This window comes from Etheostoma cragini, chromosome 21 (genome assembly GCF_013103735.1).
Source record: "Etheostoma cragini isolate CJK2018 chromosome 21, CSU_Ecrag_1.0, whole genome shotgun sequence".
Taxonomy (NCBI): domain Eukaryota; kingdom Metazoa; phylum Chordata; class Actinopteri; order Perciformes; family Percidae; genus Etheostoma; species Etheostoma cragini.
In genome coordinates, this window is record NC_048427.1 from 21,371,513 (window position 1) to 21,377,047 (window position 5,535).

At 42.4% G+C, this 5,535-nt stretch overlaps 1 protein-coding gene across 2 annotated transcripts in view; it reads right to left on the reverse strand.

Moving 5' to 3' along the window:
- Window positions 1–5,535, reverse strand: part of si:ch211-119c20.2 (caskin-2) — a 54,608-nt gene that overhangs the window by 25,782 nt on the left and 23,291 nt on the right. The gene's annotated exons all lie outside the window — the stretch shown is intronic.

The window sequence follows — 5,535 nt, forward strand, 5'->3', positions numbered from 1 at the left end:
GAGAGACAGGCAGATGAGAGGGGTTATAAATCATACTGATGACTTTACAGCAGGTGAGCCCTTTTCAAAACTCCTGACTGTGTGTGTGTGTGTGTGTGTGTGTGTGTTTGTGTGTGTGTGTTTCAGAGATGAAATGTGTGCGTTTGTCTCCTGGTGTCTGTCAGCTTGCTGTATATTCCACAGAAGCAGAAATTAAAAGCATTAATTCTTGGCGACAAGCTTGTGCTGAGGGCAATGCAGTGAGCGTTCCAGGAGGAGACACTCAGAGGCAACACACGAGCCGAGTTGCGGCACACTCCCCACACGTGGGAAAGAAACAACAACTACAGAGAAGGGGGCTGTAGGTGATCTCACACACCTTCAGGTGGTCCTATTGCAAATAAACAGCCGAGACACATTTGGAAAGAGAACATAAGGCTGTTACAGTGTTACACTGGGGAAGTGACCCATAAAAGACACAAATTAAAACTATTCTCAGTGGCAGGGATGCAAACCCCCCCAACAACCGGAATCGTACTGACCCAGAGCAGCTTGCTGTCTGAGGTCAGTTGGTGTTTTAGAGGTAATGTAAATTATTTAATTGAGTTTCCTTTTGGAAAAATGCTCTTTACCAGAGTTCCCTCTGGTATACAGTTACGTAGTGTTTATGTCTAGGGCTTTTGTTGTGAAAGGTATGAACAGAAGGAGTGGATCCGATATGCGCTGCGTTTGTCAAGGTTGAATGGAGTAATAAAGTTTGACGTTTCGTTAAATGTATTGCACAAAAAAACCCGCCCTACTACTGACCAATTATCTCTCTAGAAAAACTGAGGTATCTTCTTGGTCTAAAAAGAGACTATTTTGTCAAAAAAATATATATATATATTCACATTCCATTATAACACAAGTTGCATTCTGTCAAAATGCTTCAGCTTGACTTACAGACGGATAGTTAGCCTAAGACTAACATCTGACGACGAATGTCAGAGCTCATGGAACGTTTGGCACACTGAGCGTCACAATCTGGCTGATTGACTGAACCCACTTGGGTCTTCTAAAAGGCTCAGTTGTTTCTGTAAATCTTAGTTCTGGGTTCCTTACCTTGTTAGCAGTGCATCCCTCCACACAGCCGTTTTTAGGCATTTTTCTTTTGTTTTCTAGCAGACAGAATTGACAAGGTGGCCCCTTCACTATTACAAGTCAATGGAGAGCGATGCATGGTTCTCCCCTCTGATGTGGGCGGGACTTAAATCTGCTCTGTCGGAGTATGAATTAGAATTGGTGTGTTTTGTATTTTCACTTAGCCAGGTTAGCTTTTACCCCTATTTCCAGGCTTATGCTAAGCTAAGCTAACCACATCCCATCTGTATAGACTGTGTATTTAATTAGTTAATGCACTCTGTGAGGCTTGACAAGCTAGACGCGTTTAGACGTCAGTCTTTGCTGATAAGAAATCTGAGGGATCTCCAGACTGTGAAGCGGCTTATCTTGTTAGTGCCACGCACGCAAACACGCGCACATGTTTGTTTATCCAGCCATCTAGTCTTCTACCAGACCAGACCTTGTCCAAATCCTGAGTCACTTACAGACACTTTCTACACAGACACACACAGTCGCTATCTCTCTGTTGACTCAGTGACAAGCGAATGTTTGCTAACCTTCCCCTCTCAGGTAACCCCCTTCCTCTGTAACACACACACACACACACACACACATTAACACTTAATTTTAACACCCCTATTGTGAATGACCTCCCACGCACTATGTTGACCATGCATGTAGACACATGAGCAGGCCTCAGTCATCACACACACTGCATGTAGGCCAACGCAGAAACACACATGCAGCAGCTTGCAGTTAAGGTTGTCATCAGAATATTTGTAGTTTAAAATGATCTACTAAAAAAAAACGTGTGGAAGTGATCCATCTTCTGAAAGACAATGGCAGAGATGGGGATCCGGAGCCTGGCCGTGGGTCTGATGTCCGAGTTCTGTCTGTTGGAACTAGCTTGCAGAGAATATTTTTTGTTTTACATTTGCACTGCTTTACAGTGACGGGGATTTCCTCTGCAGCTTTGCATTATTCTGGTAGACTATCTGTAGTTGGCCTGAAGTTGTTTTCAAGTTTAATCTACCGGGTGCCACGTTTATGTTTAATTAGCAGCTCAGATCAGCTCTCGGGCATGTGGTGTCCCATGGCAACAGCCTTTGCCCATTCAGCAACTTTATCAATTGTTGGGGAAAAACAGGTGTCCACACTGTATCAGCTCTTCAGTATGGAGACGTGACTGCCCAGACCTACTGGCAGGGTGTTTGTCAAGCATAAAGGAGGCCACCCTGACCACAAACACATTCACTTTAGCTAGAATCATAGAACATCTTAAAACTCAAACTGAATGCAGATTACAAGAAAGATGTACCGTTAATGCAGTATTAAGGATGGTGGCACTTTTCTTCACATAATGTGAGACTGTCCACAAGGTTCTGCATCTAGCAGTCTATCAATCTTTAATTTGACTGAAAATAGACCTACGTTGGATTCAGAAATCACAGATTTTTCAGTAGCAGTAGCTAAAGCCCCACCTCTAACAGCGACACTCTAAATCACAGCTTAGCAACCGTTACTAGCTTGACAGACGACAGGATTTCTCCACATGCCTATGTGTGTGTGTGTGTGTGTGTGTGTGCGCGCAAGGCTCTTGGAAGAGTTATTAGCTGTATCTAAAGTCTTTTGGAAGGCGATTTCTTTAAGCCTTTTCAAACCAAAAACACATGGCCAAGGAGCATTTCATGCTACATTACTGTGTGAGATCAAAGGTTAAGTTAAAAACAAATCTCTGTCCACGACTTACCCATCCACAGTGTAGCATTTCACCAGAAGACGTCTTAGGCTAACATTAGCAGCTCTGTCCTGCTCTTTGTACGATTTGGGAGAAGTTTACACTCCAGCCAGAGTTACACAGCCACTCCAGAGTTACACCCTCCAAACACATGGGTTAGTCCCATAGACTGTTAATATTAATTGACAGAGCATGTGTGACGTCACCCACTGGTTTGTGGGGATCTGAGTTGTTGAATTTGCCGTTACCGGAGCAGCCATCCTTGTTGCGGATGTGGCGATCATAGACAGATACGTTTATGGACCAACGATTCCGTTGCTCTAGACAGAGACCAGTGAAGTCTGTTAGAAACTCTTTTCCAGTGATAGCACAGCGTTACTGCGCAGCCTCCAACTAAGATGGATGATGTAGTCATAGTAATCTGGATGAAACTGCTGCTGAAAGCTGATTCGAGGTAAGATTTAGCTTTGCTAGGTTTTAAATATATCTTTGAAATTCAATCACGTCATAGCCTCGCCCTAAAACACCCCCGCTTTATCGTCGATGTTGATATCAACCAGAACATTATTCCAAAAAAACATCATTCTGTGTTGCAGAAAACTTCAAACTAACAACTGAGACCATAAACTCATTATGGAAATGTTTACTGAGGTAATAAATCAAGTGAGAAGTGGGTCACTTTCTCACAGACTTCTACAGAAACCGACCTCCTTTTGCAACTGAACGTGTCGCCCCCTGCTGGGCAACACATAAATAAAACCTCTGTGTGGCTTGTGAAAGCATGCAAGCTAAGCAGCCACACAGGGTTATGTTCAAATGTAATAATATCATCATCATCATCACCATCCGTATGCAGTTGTGTTCAAAATAATGCCAGTCCAACAACACTAACCTCGTAATATTTTTTGGTAGAAGGGATATTTCTATATGGCAAATACAGTAATATACTAGTACGTGTTGTGGAGTCCTAGAAAACCAACAGAGCCAACAGTCATGACACGCAGGCTGCTGATTCTGTGGAATTTAATCTGTAATTGAAAGGGGCGTGTTCAAAATAATACTGTTGTGATTGATTCTGTGAAGAAACAGGTGTCAGATATGGCCCATATTTAAGGAAGGAAGGAAGGAAATGTGGTGCATGCTTATAATAGTGCATTTCACCCTGAAATACTCAGCGAAAGGAGTTGTTCCAGACATTGATCGGACAGGGGAAACAAATTTAAAGAAGTGCAGAAAATGATAGGCTGCTGAGCCGAAATGATTTCAAATGCCTTGAAATGGTATCCAAAGCCTGAACAACGTGGGAAAAAACAGTCAACCAAGATTGGAATGGATGGAGGACAAAGGATCAACCAAAGATCAGCTCCAGGAAAATCCAAAAAGACTTACTGTTACCTGTGAGTGTTACGATCAGAAGAAGGCTATGTGAAGCAAAGCTATCAGCTAGAAGCCTGGACTGATCTAAATTGTTCTTTTGGGGTCTAGGGGCCACAGACAGTTTGTCTGACGACCCCCAATGCACTGAATTCAAGCCCCAGTACACTATGGAGCCAGTAAAGCATGGTGGTTATGGGATATTTCTCATACTGTGGTGTTGGGCCTGTTTATCAGATACCAGGGATCATGGATCAGTTTCAATATATTACAATACTCAAAGAGGTCATGTTGCCTCATGCGGAAGAGGAAATGCCTTTGCAATGGGTCTTTCAACAAGACAAGGACCCAAAACACACCAGTAAGCGAGCAAAGTATTGGATACAGATGAACCAGATTGATGTTATGGAGTGGCCAGCCCGATCCCCAGACCTCAGTCCCATAGAACACTTGTGGGGTGACATCAAAAATGCTGTTTCTGAGGCAAAACCCAGTAGTGCAGAGGAATTGTGGAATGTAGTTCAATGGTCCTGAAATAATGGTTGTCCAACTAAATATTAGTGCAGTGATTCAAAGTAAAGTAAACCCTTGAGGCACTTTTCAGTTTACAGTATATAGTAAATGTTTGAGTTTGTAAAGAAAAATGCAAATACTGCTTTTTAAGAACAGCCTAATATTAGTTTTTCTTCACTTTCTGTAAAGGTAGAACCCAAACCTGATCAATTTGGGTCATGATCTGATTTTTAATTGAAAGTGCAGTTTTCCCAATGCATTGTTTTTTATAGTTTTGTTTTTTTACACACACAAGTGCAGATACGACTAGGACTAACTAGTTACTAGTTACAGACTATTTTTAATGCATGACTTTTTACTTGTATTTACTTATGTTTTTACAGTGTGGTATTACTGCTTTTACTGAAGTAGAGGATCTGTACTTCTTCCACCACTGTCCATCCCTGCCGGACTGTGTGTTTTCGGTGGGGGGTTTTCTACGCGTCTCCCCGCCTTGCTGTTTATATTCTGCACCTTAAACCCCAGGAACTGTCAACTGCATATGTGCTGTGTGAGAAAAGAGAGCTTGACAGAGAGCGGCATTAGTCTCTTTCAACTACGTTTAATTTCCAGAATTGCTCCGGTGGATTTATAAAGACTATGGTTAACTGGACACCAGATCTCTGCAGGTTTTTGTTCCATCCCAGAATGCTGTGGAGGAGGTTCTGCAATGTGAGACCATAGCAACATTAACATGATTTTAAATTAACTGAATTGTTAACACACACACACACACACACACACACACACACACACACACACACACACACACACACACACACACACACACA